Source organism: Calypte anna, chromosome 14, assembly GCF_003957555.1.
Source record: "Calypte anna isolate BGI_N300 chromosome 14, bCalAnn1_v1.p, whole genome shotgun sequence".
Lineage (NCBI taxonomy): Eukaryota > Metazoa > Chordata > Aves > Apodiformes > Trochilidae > Calypte > Calypte anna.
The window spans coordinates 713847-733261 of record NC_044260.1 but is presented as its reverse complement, the minus strand read 5'-3'; the positions used below and the strand labels follow the sequence as shown (position 1 = coordinate 733261).

The 19415-nt window shown below is 53.2% G+C and overlaps 1 protein-coding gene across 5 annotated transcripts in view; it reads right to left on the bottom strand.

Annotated features, from left to right (window-relative positions):
- RAI1 (retinoic acid induced 1) overlaps positions 1-19415 on the bottom strand; it is a 72043-nt gene that overhangs the window by 24028 nt on the left and 28600 nt on the right. For 3 of the 5 annotated variants that reach the window (XM_030460157.1, XM_030460160.1, XM_030460161.1), the window contains exon 2: positions 12388-12468. The exons of 1 other annotated variant lie outside the window; for it this stretch is intronic. The gene's annotated coding sequence lies outside the window, so the exon portion shown is untranslated. Of the gene's footprint in view, positions 1-12387; positions 12469-13884; positions 13949-19415 lie in introns of those variants that run through there. One more of the 5 variants, XM_030460158.1, reaches the window with a different exon arrangement.

Below are 19415 nucleotides of genomic sequence, written 5' to 3'. Positions count from 1 at the left end.
ATCAACCACAGCCAGGGAAGGATGTCTGCAGTCAGTGCGTGGCATCACCATGATGGCAAACAATCGCTCACCTTCACCCCCGGCACAATCAGGTTGCTGCCATGAGCTCCCACCAGCAAAGCTTGTGGCCCCCCGTGCCCCGCTGCCACTACACCAGAACCACACCTTGGACCACACAACAAGGCTGCAGGCAGGAACACAAGCCAGGAATTATGGTCTGTACAAAAGACAATGACAGTGAATCTTGTTACTGGCTTTTCAGCAAACGTAATTCCTTTTTATTAGAAAATTAAAGGGTATGAAAAGCTTTCCAAGGCTGAAGAGCTGAAATGTGCTTTCATAAAATACGCGGCGTCTGATAAAACGGATTTGCTTGTCTGCCTTCCCTGGCCCTCTCTCCCTCCTGGTTATTATTCCTACCAGCAAGGTGATGCCTTTTGCCAAAACACCGATCCTGACACAGCTGGCTCTGGCCCATGGGGACCCATGGGGACCAGCACTGCTCCCTGCCACCCCGGCCATCCTGCTGCGAGGCACCATACAGCTTGTGCCTGTTTGAGGGTTAGTTTGGGGTGTTTCTTAACTAAATAAAACTCAGAAGGGCAGTTTTTTCCCTCCAGGGTTGCAGGTAAAGGCTGGTGACAATCCAAACCATAACCACGAGGTCTGAGTCACCCTCCCAGGTTTGTGAAGTTTAAAGTTCCTTGCTCTCTTCTGCTCGGGATGGTGGCACAGCTACAGGGACTGTGGCACCAAGGAGCAATGCTGATGGGCAGTGCAACATCTTCCACTTTTTGGGGACAGAACATCTCTTACTAGCACTCCACAGACAAGGACCATGATGGCAGAACCCAGTTTGACCCCCCAGGTTCTGTATTTCAGTTTTGCCTCTGCAATTCCCCGGGTATAAACGACAGTGGGACACATCTGTCCCCATGCAGAGATTACCATGGCCCTGGGGAGGTGAACAGGGACCTTGCCATGACCACTGGGCTGGCACCCTCGCACAGTTTGTCACCCTTCTCCCGAGGGAGACTGGGTAGGTGAAACAATGTCCCCTGGGTGCCATCAGAGAGCTGACACCTTGGCTGGGAGAGGACCTGGAAGCCCTGGCCATTGTCCCCAAATGACTCCATCCCTAGTGATGTGACACAGGGGCAGGTCACAAGGGGACAGCAGCATGGCCATAACACACTGGACAAAGCTGCCAGACACCGGGCTAGCACGGGTGGGGACAGGTGACACCCGGCCAACTCACCACCACCCTGCCAGACACCAACACCACTGCCATGGGGAGAAGTAATCCCCGGGACCGTGTGTCCCCACCTGTTCTTTCCCTCTCCAGAGGGACCCAGATCTGACAGCTTCTCCTTCCCACTCCACCCAATGGCCATGGCCTCCGGTGCCACCGGCAGCACCGTGCGTGTGCCGCCGGGCCGGCTGCTACCGCAGGCAGAGCTGTGCCGCCGCAGCAAACCTCCCCGCTCAGCCCCGCTACAAATCAGGGTCAGGCGGCAGCGCTGTTAGACAGAGCCTGCTGCTACGTGCTCCTGCTCCTAATGTCCTCCCCGGCTCACTCTGTGGGGACACGGAGCCTTCATCAGACACTGCCTCAGCCCATCCAGGGGTTTTTGCCCTCCGATCCGGCTCCTCTGTAGTCATCCTGGGGCTGGCAGCTCTTGGAGGGTTAACGCTGGGGGTGGTTTTCTCTCTGGCTTTACCTTTAACATCTGCAAATGTGGTTAAAAGTTTGCTGAGCCTATTTTTAGAGCCGCTCACCACATGCGATTTCTCCATCGTGAGACAGGAAACGCTGATGAGGTTGCTCGCCACGGAGCTGCTTTCTCCTCCCCGGATGGCCTCCAAGCTCCTGCCACGCCGCCAGCTCCCACCTCCCCACGAGAAGACCATGTCCTGTGCCAGCAGCTATGGCAAACACCAAGGCCAGGAAGACTGCCTGTGTGCCACCAGCTCAGTTTCCACAAAGCAATAGCATTTTTCTTTGCTGCCCACCCCGGCACAGTGCTAAGGGATGCATCTTCTCAACCATGGGATGCACTGATGTGTTGGCACCAGAGATGGCAGCTGCCAGCCAAGGGATCTCAGTGGGGATGCCCACCCAACCAAAAATAGCCCAGGCTGGTCAGTGTGTCCCTGCTGTCATGCTTAATATGAGAAGCTCAACATGAGGCATCAATGTGTGCTGGCATCCCAGAAACCCACATCCTGGGCTGCATCTCCAGCAGTGTGACCAGCAGGGCAAGGGAGAGGATTGTCCCCCTCTGCTTCACTCTGGTGGGACCCCTGTGCAGTGCTGAGTCCAGTTCTGGGGTACTCAAGAAGGACACAGAGCTGTTGGAGCAAGTCCAGAGGAGGCTACAGATATGACCAGAGGCTGAAGCATCCCTGCTCTGGACCCAGGCTGAGATAGTTGGGGTTTTTCAGCCTGGAGAAGACTCCAGGGAGACCTTAGAGCACCTTCCAGTGCCTGAAAGGGTTCCAGGAAAGCTGGGGAGGGTCTCTGGTTAAGGGCCTGGAGGGATGAGGCAAGGGGGTTTCAAGTTGAAAGAGAGGAGATTGAGACGCGATTTGAGGGAGAAATCCTTTGGGGTGAGGGTGCTGAGCCCCTGGTTGCCCAGGTTGCCCAGAGAAGCTGTGGCTGCCCCATCCCTGGCAGTGTTGCTCCAGGTGGGATGGAGCTTGGAGCACCCTGGGCTGGTGGGAGGTGTCCCTGCCCATGGCAGGGGGGTTGCACTGAGTGAGATTTAAGCTTCCTCCCAACCTAAACCAGCCTGGGATCCTGTGCTTTGGAGCCAAAGTGGATCCCGGTTGCCCTGTTGGGCTCTGGCCCTTCCAGCTCTTGTCAGGGCCCCATCTCTGGGAAGGCGGCGTGGGCTCGGCAGCCTGCGAGCGCGGCTGCGGCCGGGCGGTGGCGGGTACCTGCTGTTTGAATGTCAACACCTCATTTATACATCTTGATTGGCTCTCATCAGCCATGCTGCGTTACACCTGATTGCTCCGAGCCGGCGCGGGGTGCCAGACTGCAGCGCGTAATTTCATTTAATTGGCCCTCCATCCGAAGCAAAACAGAAATAGAGGAATAATGAAACAATAAAGCACCCTCCCCCTCCCTAAAAAAAAAAAATCTCTGCGCTTTTTAAGGGTTGTTTTTATTTTTGCAGCCATGAGCAGGCTGTGGGCTGTGGGAATCCCTTCCTGGTGGTGCCATGAGATGCTTTGCCACCCTGGTGTCCTCTTGCTCCCCCTCAGCCCACGCCCTGAGCATCGTCCTCCTGTCACGCTCGCCTTGTGCTCCTTCTCCCGCCCTCTCCCTCAAACCACTGAGGCTGAAATTTCAATTAAAAAAGAGAATCACCCGGCGCTCCGCATTTCCTCTAAAATGGTAGCCAGTGCCAGCAGGCCCAGTCACCGCCTCCCGCCGCGTCCTGGCGCTCACCAGCAGGGCTGGCGTTTGGGGACACTTCCAGGATAAAGCTGGCCCAGGCACTGCTCACCAGTGGCCACCACCACAGCCAGGAGGCCAAGGTCTGGAGGAATTGTTTGCATGGTGAGAGCCAGGCTGCCACCAGCCTGATGCTCGTCCCCGATGGCCTCCATGCATGGGGACAGGGAGCACGGGAGGCAGGAACAAGGACAGGCAGCACCGTGGCACCACTGGTGTGTGGGGCAGCTCAGAGAGGGCAGATGGACCCACCCTTGGGACACGTCCCCAGCCTGGGGACACCAGTGGTGTGGCTGTACCAGCCTCCCCCACTGGCGCTGCTCTGGGGCACCTCAGGCCTGCCCACAGCCCCCAAGAGCAGCTCTGCTTGTCCTCCTGATGATGTTCCAAAAATCTGTTTTTTTTAATTGTTTTATTTGAGCATGGCCAGAAGTAAAACAGGAACAAACCTCACTGAGGCTGGAAAGGGCACAAAGCCCCTTTGAAAGATGGTGCAGCGTCCCACAACTGCTCCTGCAGCTTCTCCTTGAGAGCCATGATGAGGATGATGAAGATCAGGATGAGGAAAGGTGGAGTATGATGCACAGAGCTGGCCTTGGGCTTTATGTACCTCACAGGGCTGCAGTTCCCACAGAGAGCTGCACCTTGAGTGAATAGGAATTATGCTCCTACAGCCCTGGCTGCCCAGGGAGCTCTATGGGTGCTGCAGGGACCCACACTGCTGCAGAACAAGCCGGTGACACAGCGTGTCCCCCACACCAGACTCTCTGCAATCATCTGGGATGGAATTTTGGTTTTTTTTTGGATGTTTTCCCATTCCTCTTCCCGTAAGCCAAGGCTGCGAGTCCCGTGACACTGATGGCAGGAGATGCGGGAGCCCCGGGGCAGCGATCACAAGAACAGGGAAAGCAGCAACCTCAGGTTGCAGATTAGCTTCACTTTATAGCCAGGGAGGCAGAAACCACCCATGGTTCAGCATCTCGTTGGAGACCACACAGGGAGCCCTGGAAAAGCCAGGGAGAGGTCACAGGTTTCTGTGAAGAGAGAGCATCCTCTCCCCGGGGAGGGAGGAAGGGAGGGAGCTCACAGTCAGCAGGACCCCACAGCTCCTCGAAACTAGCACAGCACCCCAAACTTCAAACGGGGCCATGCCTTGCACCCTTCTCCTTACAATCCCAAACACCCCTTGCTGTGATACCGGCAGGGGCTGCAGAAACCAGTTCGGTGGTGAGAGGCTCTTTAACCAAGTTGCAATGCACTTCCCTTGACTCAGTTCCCAGTTCAGTGTAGAGGAGACCCAGCTTGGCCAGCAGCCATGGCTCAGCTCTGCACGTCCCTGCCGAGAGACACATTCCTCAGCACTGCAGCTAAGTGCAGCACAGCCTGTGAGGCCTTCACCCCTCCTTCAATGATAATTTATGCCCTCTGACCCAACTCCCTCTTTTAAATCAGGCTGATCAATAGAGAAACCAGACAATCCTTTTAAGAAACTATCTCATCTGATCCTTCCAGCTAATGATCCCTGCTCTTCCTACAGCTGTTTGCAGATATGTAGCTGGGGGATGTGGGAGGAAGAAAAGCCACTGGGCCAAATATCTCTTTTCCCAGTCCCAGCAGGCGTGGTGGCGGTGCTCCCAGTTTACACAGGAGTGAAATGGGAGACACCAAACTCCTGTCTTTCAGAAAACTGGACTGTGAGCTCCCAGCTAATGGCTGCTCCACCAACACCACAACCAATGCTCGCTGCAGGGAAGCACAAGGTCAGAAAATCTACCCCCTCGTTCGTCTTGCTGGCAAATGTTTCCTTCTCCCAGCTCAGGAGCCCTTTGAGGATGTTCACCGTGCTCTTCTTGCAGGCTCCAGCCTCCCAGCATGGTTTTGCATCCTGCCAGAAAGCACAGCAACATCAAGCACCAACCCTGAATCTGACTCCTGGCTGAGCTGCTGTCACCCGCACCCTGTGCCATGCACAATCGCAGCTCCTGGCTCCTTTTTGGAGGGCACCAGGGATCTCCAGCACCTGGCCCTCCCTCCTTGTGGGACCCTCACTTTGCCACAGAAGCAAAAGCTCACAGGTACAACGACTTTCTGCCCAGGGTGGAGCCAACCTGGAGTGGTGGCAGAGGGAGTGATGTCTGGCGTGGCACCTCAGCGGGGAGAAGGGCACAGCAAATGTTCACAGTGAAGCCTCCAGAAGGGCTTTGTTGATGGCAGATGCATTTCTATTTAACTGGGAAAGGAACAGGGTTAACCAGCAGAGAGGGAAACATCGAAGAGTCTTTTAAGTTTTCAGAGTAAATCAGCTCCTGGCACAAACATGCTCAGTAGCCAAATGTCCCCTTCTCCTTTGTGTGCGCTGGGCTCTTGACATTTATTGTGCTGCCTGAGAACCACTTGGAGGAAAGATGTTTTCCTGGCATCTCTGGGCCATTTCTCACCTCAACACAGCCAGGTGGGGATTTCTCCCCTGCCTGGGCAAGGTCTGGCTCCCAGCACCCTCTCCCCAAGGAGACCTCCCCCTTGCAAACCCCCCAGAAGGCAGGATGGGACCATGTCCTAGGAATGCTCAGCACTGTCCCCATGCTCACTGGGAGCAGGGTCCAAGCCTGGAGCACCTCCAGGGTCCCCATGCTACCTGTCCTTTCCCACCCAGCCCTGGCTTGAAAGCCAGGAAGCGGATGCAGAAGCTGAAGGGTGTGAAGGGCTGCAGCAGCACAGCACGGTGCAGGTCCTGCCACAGCAGTCACAGTGAATTACAAGGTATTAAACCCCCGCGCCACCGTGCCCCTCACGCAGCAGCAGTCACGGTGAAGGACATGCTATGATAGGACTAGAGTCTCCTCTGGAGGATCCAGTCACCGTCCTGGTGAAGAGGCCAGCCCTGTTCCATAGATCATACGGCGTGGTGAAGGACACGTGGTGACAGGACGAGGCAGTGTGGGGGTTTGCCCAGACACAGCCAAGATGAAGGACGTGGTGTTTGGGAGGGGAAAGCTGTGCCTCGCTGGAGCAGGGAACGTCCACACCTTTGTGAGCCACCATCCGTGAACGTTTTTAATTATTCTATCCTACTATATTGAGCATCTCGTTCTATTTACATGCCAGCCACCTCCACCTGTGAAAGTGGCTGGTCCTGCTCCTTTCCAGCACTGTGCCTGTATCCCCTCCTGGCACGAGCTGGATGGGTCCCAGCAGAGCTGGAGGTCCTTCCCCAGCACGGGAGACCCATCCGGTGACCAACCTGCCCTGCAGCCCCCCCTGCACACCCCACATGATGTCGAGGACCATAAACAGAGCTGGGCAGAGCCTCCCTGATGCTCAGTGTCCCTCCCCGCCGGAGCACAAGCACCGACAGCCAATTTTAGTGGCTGCCATAAATGCAGCAGGAGCAGTGTCCCCTGGTGAGGCATCGAGCGGTGACTAAGAACGGAGATGACAATAAAGCAGAGGAAGCAAGGTCTGACTGCAAAGCAGCAAACCAACCCCCTGACTCCAGCTGGGAAGCACTGCCTGAGGATGTTCCCTCAAACCAGAACGGAGCCTGAGCCCTGCATGGGTATGAGCCAGCAATCAGGACCAGGGCTTGCTTGGGCTCAGACTGAGCCCGGTCCTGGCAGAGGTGGAAATCCCATAAGCAGAAGGGGAGGAAGGATTCTCCACATCAGGAAGCTAGGAGGGAGTTCAAGCCTCCTTAGCAAAAGCACAGAGAGACTTATGCACAGCCCCTACATATATAAATCTACTCCCCTAACACATTCCTGGTGGTAAACGTGGTAGAGATCACACACGACTTGACAGTTCAACGCGTATTTATGGTGCTCTGGCACCAGGGATACAACCAGTTGGGATTTTTGCTCAGCTCTACCACTTGAGCATAGCGCAGCCACAACAAACCCATTTGAATAACTCTTGTTTCAACCAAGGCAGAGATCCAGCCTATTCCCCGTAGAGAAAGCACAGACCTTGGGCCAAATTAATCTCCGATGGATCTCCATCAACTTCATGGAGTTACAACCACAATTTGGCCCAGACATGACATGTAAATCTGTTCATTTTTCTTCCAAATCGGCCAAATACCGCAGCATTTGTTAGCACGGGAGAGAGACGCATCCTCCGGGAGAGATCTCTTTGGATACAGTGCCAGCCCTTTCCTTTTTTTATTTCCTTTGCTGCCTGGGATAAAAGGCGAATGAGACAGTCCATAGTACATCTCTGAGCTGCTTGGGAAAGAAACAGGAATTTCCTTCTGCCATTCCCAGTCTTTTGATAGGCAGGTGGGATGCAAGCAGGAATAACTCAATCAAGACAGTGCAGTTTTTAATTAATTTGTGGATCCCTTTGCTGGCTGATCGCCTTGGAGACAAAAGGGAAGCCTCTCCTTTAACACTTGTGTGTGCCTGGTACTCTGAGCCTCCCCTTTTCACCGGCACATCTTTGGTCTTGAAAGCTGCACAAAAGGAAGAATTCCTTGATCTTTTCCCTCAGCTTTTGCTAAGACACACGTGAGGGGGAGCTGGGTTGGGGTTTTCTTTTTGTTTTGGGGGGGGGTTCTTTCTTATTTTGAGGAGAATATTAGAGCCCAAAATGGGGGAGGAAAAAAAAAAAGTGGAGAAAAAAAGAGCCTCAATATAAGAAAGCAGAGCATCTTCCTCTTGACACCTTCTGCCCAGCCTGCTCCATCCCCAAGGGGAATGAGTTGAAAGGTTCAAGCTACATCAAGTGGTGAGTAATGCAGCGGGAGGCTCCTGCTCAGGGCTGAGCTCTCACCCTCGGCCATTGCTCCCTGCCCCATGCCCAATGTTGTGTGGGGCAGAGCCCAGCCCTCCCCTTCCCCCCGCTCCCCACCAGCCCCAGTGGGGATGCGGGAACTTCCTAGGCAGTGACTGACACTACAATTATCGATTGCTGGCTGCAAAGGCTTGCTCTTGCCTTCCCCCCCTCTCTTCTCACTTGTTTTCTTCTGTGCAGCAAAGTGCCAGCCTTCAGAGACTGCTGCTGGAAAAGGCTGGGATTGACAGGGTGTCAAGATATCTGCTGCCCCCGGCTTTTAATGTTCCATTGCAGGGGGGAGCGGGAAGAGCCCCCACACCAGTGAGGGGAAGCTCTGCTAGCTGCAAAAGAAAGGGAGTAATGAAAAGCCTTCCTCTCTCCTCTGTCGAGGAGATGCTCTTGAACCACAAGCAGCTTTTTCAGCCTCAGCTTGGCTGAGTGTGTCTCAGAAAGCTCCAGATGCTGGGAAGGAGGAGAGGAGGAGTGTCAGCCCAAAAATCAAAGCGACCTCCCCACCAGGTCTCCACGGGGGGACACGCACACATGATGGCACACGTCCATCAGACTTGGCTGTGGCCATTTCAGAGGAGGGAAGGGCAAGAGGCATCCTGGCCAGACAAATGTTAATGAAGACTCTGGGAATGTCTATCTGCAAGCAAGCCCAATTTTAATCCCCAAAACCAAGGCTACCCAGCAAAGGCTGCAGAAGGACCAGGATTCCCCAGCCCGGCTCCATTCTCTGCTTCTTGTCACCTACAGCACGATAGGTCCAAACCAGAGGGATTTCCTAGCAAAGATCAACAAAGCAGGAGTGCCAGCTACCTCCTGGGGTCCTCCACCAAAAGCTGCACTGCCACCTCAGGAGAGCACCCTGCCTGATGGCCCAGGCTCCAGGGCTCTCCACAAGCCCCATCCTCAGCTCAACTGGCCACCCCTGGCAAATGCCATCCCTGCCACAAGCCACGATGGCAACCTGCCCATGGAGGTGTTTGCAAAGCCTGGTGGCACCTTGGGACCATGGCTAAGTGTTACGTGCTGGAGCCAGGGGCCTGAAATTAAAGCCATTTTCACAACCGTCGGTGTCAACACCTGGTGATGGGAGGAGAGGGATCGATGATGGAGAGTCTGTCGCTTCTGATGCATCCCTGTCAGGGTCAATACACAATTCTCAAGGAGATCAGATGTCCAGGTTAACTGCTCTGCCTCCAGTGTAAGTTGTGCTGGTGCAACCCCATCCTGCTCACACATCCTCTTCCAGACTCAGCCCCACAGACACGAAATGTTACTGAGAGCATCCATCCCAAGGGCTCTTGGCTCCTGTTTTCATCCATAAGTGTATCTGCAAAAGGTGTCCAGGACTGGGAGAGGGACCTGCCCCCCAGGAGCTTTTTGGATGTGCCAAACCAGCCTGGTGCCACATGCAGCATCGCTGTGGGACCACATGGGGACAGGTACCACCTCCCTGTGGTCATAGAGACACTGACCATCTAAGGGGATCTCAGAGGGGAAGTAGGGTGATGAGACACCCATGGAGGGGAGCCCTATCTGCTGGTGCCCCTGCCTATTCCTTTCCCTAATTCCTGAGCAATAAAAAAGGTCCTGCAGCCTTGGTGGCTGTGTGCCCATTGGCACCCTGGGTGGGCAGAGGATCCATGTGGCTTTGACATGACACCTGTCCCCTCCAGGTGACATTCTGGCTGCAGAGAGCCACCCTGGACCCTTGTGGGCCAGGAGAGGTGTGACAGCATTGTCCCCTCTGCACCAAGTGAGCTTGTGGCACCCCGTGGCACCCCATGTGGGTTCCCTGCTACTACAGCAAGCCCAGGCAGAAGGCACCAGCCCCGCTTTACCCCCTCATCACTGGCTAGGTGGGCAGGGTCCACCTCACAGCCCTGGGGTGTCCAGTGAGGACAAGACTCCCCTGCAGGATTTCACCCCAACAGCTCCCAGAGAAGGATTAAGTCAAACATCTCCTCCAGTGTGGCACAACCCTCCCCAGGGAGGTAACCAGGGGGTCTTACCTGCCAGCAACCCACCAAGCCAGCCTAGGAGGGGGACACAGCATCTCCCCCCCTATCCCCAGCACAGCCAGACTTGCACCAGCACCCCCCAAAAAAAAGCCAAGAAAACAGAGCAGGGCATGAATAACAAAAGCAGCGATCAGTAAAGACTCTCCCAAGAGGCTGCAAGTTCTTCAATTAGAGCTCTCATTATAGGAACGAGAAACTCCACGCCGTCTTCTGTGCGGGTAACACTTTCTCCCCCCACCACCCCTTTTAAAGAAAAAAGGGAGGGAGGGAGAGGAAGGCTGCATCTCTAATGCAACAGACAGGTCTGCTGAGATTCACTTTGGCTCTTATTTTGACTTTCATCTAAAAGAGCTGCCCTGGGAATCCATTAAGTCCAATTTAAATCGGCTCTCCGCCCTCACGGCTTCTCCCCGCCTTCGTGCCCCCCCCCTTCCCCCTGGCTCCCTTCTCTCCCCCCCCTCTTTGGAAGCAAACAAACACAAAAGCAAGGCCAGGCAGGGCAGGCAGTGAAGGGCAGGCAGCAAAGGGCAGCACAGAGGGGGTGGTTCGGAGCCATTCCCGGGGGGATTACAGCCCTCCCTGGGGCAGTTGCTCCATCTTTAATTCTACCCAAATAAACACAATCCGGCCACATTTGGATAATGCCCCAATATCCCCCCCCCCCCAGTATCAGTGGTGCTTTTGGGGGGGGGGGAGGACTAATGGGGTTTTGGGACCTGCTTCTGCTCCCCATACATCTCCCCCTGCTCCACAAGCCGGGGTGTTTTCCTCCAATTTTATTATTTTCTAACACAATTAGCTCCATTAACGCCGGCAAACTCGGATGGGCTATAATCACCTACTTCACTCCAGGTTTGTTTCGTTGTGTTTGGTATCCTTTTTTTCCCCCCTTTCACCCCCAGATCATTCCTCTGCCTTTGGGAATTGTCTCCCAGCTTCCCCCCAAGACAGCCTCACAACCAGGCAAGGGACAGACCCCTTGCCTTTCATCTCACCACAGTCATTCAAGCTCTGCTTCTGTCGTATAAGCAGTTTTCCAGCTCTTCCCCCCCCCCGTAACACACCCGCTCTGCATTGCATCCTATTCATATGTTTTCAATCATCGCCGTTTCGTTATTTAAAACAAAAGCCCATGGGCCCCCCCCTTCCCGCCCCTGCCCCCCCTCATCCCCAACAGCAGGCTCCGAGCCCCCTCACCAGGCTCCTCGGTTATTCCCTTGGTTTGTTTGTTTATTAATGTCAACGGAGGATTTTGGAGCAAAAATTTGCCGTGGGAGAAAGGGAGAGGGAGGTGAAAGTCCCACCGAGGGGCTTTCCAAAGGCGCAGCCAGATGTGCAAACCCCGCGGTTCCTTGGGTTATCTGCTAGATCCATTTTTTTTTTTTTTATCATCTTTTTCTTTTTTTTTTTTTTCCCTGCCCCACCAGCCACCAAATAAAAGAAAGAAAATCCATCAAATCAGCGTTCTCACGTGAAGACAACGGCAAGGATAGCCAGGCACCCAACCGCGGCACCACCGCAACTTTTGTAAGTATAAAACCATGCACACAGATAACTCCTAAATGAAATAAGCCTCCCCGGGAAGATTTCTCTCTGCAAAGGCTTTCACAGCCCCATGCCCCGTTATTATTTTAACTTTGAAAAAGTATGGAGTCAGGACAAGCAAAAGGAATCCATCCCTTACACACACAAATACTCCAAGTCTCAGCTGTATCTTTGTTCAGACACCCATCAATCGGCAAGTCAGGAGGATTTTTGGACTGGTTGCAAATTTCTTTATTACTTCCAGAAAAGCAAAACACCACCAACACCACCCCCTTCCTCTGCCGCTGCTGCAAATAGGACACACACACACACACACACACACACACAACCCCCCCAAACTCTGCGATGCCGGCGCTGTGCATCCATTCAATCGCAGCAGCACACGAGTTGCACAAGAGAAAAAATAAATCCAGGAAAAGCTCCGTCTCCACATTACACACACACCCCCACCCCAGCCCCGGCCCCCCTCCAGTTCTGCTGTGGCTTCAATTAACAAACAAACAAACAAAAAAAAAGACAGAAAAAAAAAAAAAGGAAAAAGGAAAAAAAAAAGCACAAAGATGTAGCTTGCAACAATACCTGCGATGGTCCTCGCTCTCTCCTCTCTCTCCTGCTGGCTCGCTCTCCTCCTCTTCCAGAGCACAGTAGCCAGATTAGATCCTTAGAAAAAAAAATGTGAGAAATAGCACAATTCTCCTCTTTTTTTTTTTTTTTTTTTTTTTTTTTTTTTCCTTCCCTTCTCAGCAGCCCTTCTGAGCTCCTTCACTAACCATTATTCATAGACCACTAGGGGATATAAGGTAATTAGAAACGGCCCTATAGCATCCAGCCTGAAAATGTAATGCCAGCGGTAGGAGTGGTGGAGGGTCTGGCTGCGGGCGGCTCCGGCAGAAAGTGCTCGGTGGAGCTGGGGACGAGGTGAGAAGAAGTGGGGTGGAGGCGAGGGTGAGCGGCAGCGGCTGCCGGTGGCTCTTCCTGCAGAGAGCAGGGTGGCCAAGGGACATCAAGGGACACCGGCTTGGGTTGGGGATGGTTGGGTTGAGGGTTTTTTTTTGGAGGAATTTTTTTTTATTATTATTTTTTTTGAGTGGGCTCGCCGTGCCCGTGTTGAGCCGTGCTGGGGCTGTGTGTGTGTGTGTGTGTGTGTGTGTGTGTGTTTGTGCCAGGAATAGCAATCAGCAGAGGCAGCACACAGAGCGCAAAAATGCCATCATGCAGGGTCAACAGAAAGCTGCAGACATTTTTTTTTTTTTTTTTTTTTTTTTTTTTTTTTTGTAGGCTTAATCCTCTGGAGCGGGGGGAGGAGGAAAAGGAGGAGGCTGCTGCCTCCTTTATAGTTTTGATTTTTAATTTTTTATTTTTTTTTTTTCCCCAGCCTCATAAGATGAAGATTAACCCCCCTCCCCTCCACGCACACACACACACACACACCAGCCCCAGAGATCCCAGCCCTCCTCCAGCGTTGCACCGGGGAGATGCCGGAGCCGGCGCGGGGTGGGATGTGGGGTCTCGTCACCACGATAAGATGGGTGGGATGAGCCGGGTGGGATGAGCCGGGTGGGATGAGCCGGGTGGGCTCGCACGGTGGTGGGGAAGGGGAAGCAGGAGGGACTGGGGGGGGTGGGGGGTGAAGGCGGGGAGGCAAAAATGAACAAATCACACCTGCAGCTTTCTGCACACCGTAGCCAGCTGCAACCCAGGCAGGGACCAGCAGGAAAAATACAGACACATGAGCTCCCAGCACCCTGCATCCGTGGGGATTTAGGTGCACGGTGAGCTGATGACAGCTCATCACCGTGAGCGGTTGCTTTTGGGGGTTTGTTTTAAGAAGGAGGGGGGGAGAAAAGAGACGGTAACAAAGAGCAATCCTTCCCTGCACACTGCTTTTTTTTTGGTAAGGGTAAATAAAATCCAGCTCGGAGGCGAGGAGCTGGTTCCCCAGCAAAAGGAAGCAAGGTGCTTTGGTGGCCTTGGCACACAGGGACACCAGTGGTGCCTGGGTGTGCAAACGCCCATCCCTACCTCCTCCCACCACTCTGCTCTGAGCTGCTCTTTAATTGAACTAAAGCTGTTCACCTTGATAACGCAGCACGGCAGCAAGTTTCCAAGCCGTATGCGGGGGGCTGGAGAGCTATTTGATCCACTTCCAAGGTGCTGCCTTTCAATTCAACCCCCTTGCTCTTGAAGGATGGATAACCAGGCCCTCTCTTTTCCCTGTTAATTACTCCAGATAGTAGGCATCGAGCTGCAAAACAGAGCAACCCTCAGAAGGGGACCCAGCGTCTGCCAAAGCAAACTGCTTGCATCTCCCCTGTCCCCTTTCTCCTCATCCTCATCCCTGACCCCATCCCAACCCCAGCCTGGATGTTTCTAGCTAATACACCACAGCAAGCTTGCAACCACCTCCCAACTTCACAACGTGCTTCTCTGCAGAATGGTAAACTGGGCCAGGACCTCACAGCTCTCCTGGGACTCAGTATTTATCCCCATAACCATATATTCCCCCTGTCCTTCATGAGGAAAAGCTCCTTCACCATTTGGCACCACAGGCTGTGACTGCCACCCTAGGGAATCCAACTGGGCATCAGCCCCAGCTTCTCCTCTGGACCTGAGAGAACACTAAAATATTTGTTATTTTTACACTACAATACCATAAATTCATTGATCTGGTCCATCTGGGTCATTTCAAAGCTCTGGTATGTTTGAAATCCCCACCTTCAGGAGTGCTGTGATTTAAGGAGAACCTCAGCCCTGCTCTCCTTAAACCCTGACCTCACCCTGACGAGGAGGAAGGTTGAAGCCACAAGCCCCAAGAGCCCCATATGCAAATTAAATCACTACCTGACACTTTGTATTTTAAATGCTGTGATTCTTCCCGCAGCTTCATAGATCTGGGACTCCCATTTGTGAGTTCACAAAGGCCAATTTCAGTGACTTCTGAGGTGCCAGCACCCACGTCACCTCCATTTGAGTAACATGGCTTTATCTGTCTCAGCCCAAGCACCAGCTGGGTGGGAGACCATCACCTACCCCAGAAATTAACTTCAAAGCCTCTGAGCATGTAAGAGGTGGTGATGCACACTTGTGTGGATGGGAAAGTTTCCATCCTCTTGCTGAAGTCCAGCTCTGTGTGGCCCACAGCCCCCACCAGAGATGCAGATACAGCCACATACCCAATGTGTTCTCCAGCTGCAGAGCAGATCTCACCCACACCTACCACAAACCCAGTGGGACCAGCATCAAAAAGCCTCTTCCCTGTCATGAAGGCAGAGCTCACCTTGCTGATCAAAGTCATAATCATAGATTCCCAGATCGGTTTGGGCTGGAACAGACTTTAAAGATCACCCAGTTCCAACTCCCTGCCATGGTCAGGGACACCTCCCACCAGCGCAGGGTGCTCCAAGCCCCATCCAACCTGGAGCAACACTGCCAGGGATGGGGCAGCCACAGCTTCTCTGGGCAACCTGGGACAGGGTCTCACCACCCTCACAGGGAAGATTTTCTCCCTCAGATTGCACCTCAATCTCCCCTCTTTCAGCTTGAAACCATTCCCCTTTGTCCCATCCCTCCCTGCCCTTGTCCCAAGTCCCCTCCCAGCTTTCCTGGAGCCCCTTCAGGCACTGAAACTTGGAGCCTTCTCCAGGCTGAACAACCCCAACTCTATCAGCCTGACTCCAGAGCTGCTCCAGCCTCTGATCAGTCAGAGGCTTCCCTGGAAATACTCACACACACTCCACCAACCTCCTGCCCTGGGGAGGGGGGAACTAAAAAACAATGATTCATTGCAATGTCATTTCTGGAGCTGCTAAAACAAAGGCACTCCAGCTCCCTCAGTGTCTCACCACTGCAACCTACAAAGATAAAGCTTCTTCCTCTGTGCTGACAAGAATAAGCTTTCCAAACCCAGCCTCCCTTTTTGCCTGGCCTGGGATCCCAGGGACATCCCTGGCACCTATGTGGGATGCTGTGAACTGGCTGTTTCTCCTTCCTCATCTCTCATTCCTCTTTTTGGATAATTTTCCCCCAACCCTTCTCCCTATGATCCTGATGGATTGCTCTGGTGACATGGCCCAGGAGACAATCTGGGACTCTGTGCAGGCAGGGAGCAGGCAGCTCTGTCCCAGCTCCCATTAAACTCTGCGCACCGGCTCCAAGCGGATCGGATGGATTTTCATTTTCTAACTTTGCCCTTCAGGCTATTTCTAACAAGCTTCCTTGTGCTTTAAAAAAAAAACAAAAACAAAAACAGAAAAAAACCCAGAAAAAAAAGAAATCCTTCATCTCGCAGTGCTGGAGCAACACTTGGGACAATTGTGCCTGTGAGGAAGCTCAAAATTAATTATATTGCGGTCACTTCAGGTAGGAGGGTCATGGCACTGACCCGACTCCCATGTGGGCACAGCCAGAACCCCCTGTCCCAGAGCAAACAGGCTTTATTTGGCCTTGAGAAATGTATTTGCTTGGTGTCATGTTTGGCTGGTGCAGCACAACCCCGGGCAAGGAGCCACCGATGTCCTCCCACAACCCCGTCCCCTCCTCGCACCCCATGTGTCCCCCCCCCCCAGAGCCTCTGCCTGCAGCACTGGGTCCATCCAACCTCCTGGACTCATCTCTCCCATCAAGAGAGAGGAATCAGTCCTGGTCGCCTTCATTTCCACTAATCAGATGTTTTAATGAGTTTCTCAACACTCAGCACATCACTGCCACCCCCGAGGCTGGCCCCGCTCCCGTGGCGTGCCCAGGCCCCCGCCATCTCAGAGGCTTTCCTTGGTGGGAGAGCAGTGATTATTTCTCTCAAAAGGTCTCTTATAATGGAAACCATCTCTCCATCCCTCCTTGGTCTCCTCCTGCCGTGACCCAGGCTCCGTCGAGAGGAGCTCTGCTCCGAGGCAGCGCCGTGTTTCCATGGAAAGAGTGAATAGCTGAGTCTTCCCAGCGGTTTATTAGAATTCCTTTTACTTCGATGGAGAGTTTTAGAGCAAAGTAAAAAGGCTTTAATGTGGGGCTAATGGAGCCCCTGGGAAGTCCAGGAAGGAAATCTCCCCTGGAGAAGAGGAGGCGTGAGGAGAGGGAGGGCAACTTCCAAGACAAATTCCTGGACAGGTTGAAATTTTTTTGCAGAAGCCATCTCAGGCAGCGAGAAATGGAAATGAATGTTTGTTTTAGTTTTAACAGATGTTACAAAAGACCTGCCAGGAATTCAGCATACGATGCAAAACCTAAATCCCACTCACTTTTCCTGCATCCCCTCCTTCTCCTGCTTGGTAAGAAATGCTTATTTGCATTTAGCATATCATATTTTAAAAAATAAATAAATAACACAATAAAATAACAATTGCAAGCCACTTCATTTCCTCCCTCCCTAAGGCTTTGGTTTCAGTTTAAATCCTTGCTTGTAGCAGCTATTAATTGTTTTTAATAAACTCTTCTGTCTCCTCACATTTCCCAAGCCTATCTACTTGCCTGCTTTGGGGTTCCCCCCTTTTCCCATCCCCCCATCCAGATCTCCCCCTGCTGTTCCCCCAAGGGACAAGGCAGCTCTTGACTCTGCTAAATGTTTGGAACTCAACGATGGCTGCTCTCTGCCTGGGGATGCCCTGGTGTGAAGCACAGCCTGCAGCCTCCCCTTTGGGGGAAAATACGGGAATATGGCTGCACTTACGAGATGGAGAAACAGAAAGGGGAGAAGGTACGATGGAGGGGTCTTAAAACCAGTCAGCCTGAAACAGGAGTTAAGAGTCTGGTCCTCTGAAAAATGAGATGCAGAGGTAGTACCTGGCCAATCAGTGGGCAACATCGAAGTCAACCTAAAACTGACCCTGATGCCAGAGAGGTATTTGGGGTGAGACGTGACACTTGGGAGTGTCACACACAAAAACCAGACCTGGGAGGCTGATGACATCCTGGGCAGAGGAACCCTGAGGCCCACAGAAGCCAGACCTCCTGAAAATGAGCAAGTTTGGCAATTCTTGGTTTAACCCTTGCTGGCAAAACACAAGTCACAATGGCTCCCCCTCTTCACATCTAACCACGGAAAACCACTGTTATCCTCCTGATACTCAGCTTTCCAAACAGCAAGGTCCCACACAAACCTGGACCAGCCGAATCAACGTGCAAGTCCCAAACAAGAGCACCTGGGTGAGGCCACGGCTTTTTTTTGTGCAAAGGAAGATGCCCTTCTTAGCTCAGACTGATGAGATGGAGGGCAGGAAATACAGGGGGATTTTCTGCCTCTTTTCTTGTTAGCACCGCTGCATGCACAGCCCCAAGCAGGGCACGCTCTGCAGCCCATCATCCCACACATGAGCACAGCTTGTGCCAGACTCATGCTGCATCCCTGCCTTGTTTGCTGGATCCCCAGCTGGAAAGGAAGGGACGGGTTCTGGAGAGCAGCTGCAGGGCAGCACTGCTACAAACGGGGTGTCCCCATGCCCTGTAGAATTCCTAAGCCCTGTCTGAATTTCAGGCAGAAAATGGCATCCGCGTGCGTTTCCAGGTGATGGAGGAAAACTGGCTGTTTCCACCCAGCTTTCTCCTCTTCCTGTTGCAATCCTGCACCTGGTTAGCAACTGTCGGAAAGAGGTTAATCACAGTCCTTAAATCAGGAACCTCATTGCAGTATGCTCGGGATGCACATCTGTGCTCTCTACAGCTCATCTCCAGCGGCATTTGGGAGCAGGCACTACGCCAAAATAAAACAAACAACAATCCCCAAGAAGCCAAATTCCACCCCCGGAATGAGCAATAAGCATCCCAGGGTGGTGGGACCCCGCTAATTCCTTCGGTGAGTCCTGTGCCATATGTGAAACACTCATTGTGCCCCCCACCCAGCCATGGCATCTTGGTTAAGGTAGTGTTGGCACAGCTGTTACATTGCAGAAAAGGGGCTTTAAGGGTTCAGCTTTTGCTTGCTGGCCAACCTTGTGATGGAGGGGAGAAGGTGTCACCTCGAAACACCTGGGGAACAGGAAGCAATCTGCAGGGACAATTATTTTTCTCAGCCCCTGACCCTGACACAGAGCTCAGCTCCAGCACTGGGTCAGCCCTTGGCAGAGGAAAGGTTGGAGCTCCAGCAACCAACTGTGCAGCTTTGTTTCTGTTTTTCAAGCACTGCAAAGCTTGGCCTTGCTATTTCTAGGCTTATCCCAGGTGATCACCCTTCTTCCCCTATTTTGGGAAAAAGAAGCATTTCAGAGCACTGGAGCTCTTTGGGGAAGGGCCTGGTTGGTGCTCAGTGGGGTATCCTGGGCTGCTCATGCTGCAGAGCTGGTAGCACAGAAGGAGGCTGTTAGGCGTGTGCATGCACAGGCAGCCCAGAAAATGGAGAGGAATTGATCCCGGAGGCAATTCTCTTTTGTTCTAACCCCGTTGCTGTAACTGGATCTCCCCAGGTTCTCAGCTCAGGAGGCGCAGTGGATCACATCCCTTTCATGCCTTCTCCCACTGCCAGCTTGTCACATCCTCCCGTCGCCGACGGCGGGGAGAGGATGAGGGAGAAGGGGAGGCATCACTCACAGCACTTGTTTACCTCACTGCCACGCACGAGGGGTGTGTGGCAGCAACAAGCAAAAAACCTGAGCGGGAGCAGATTGCAGAACCACCCCACG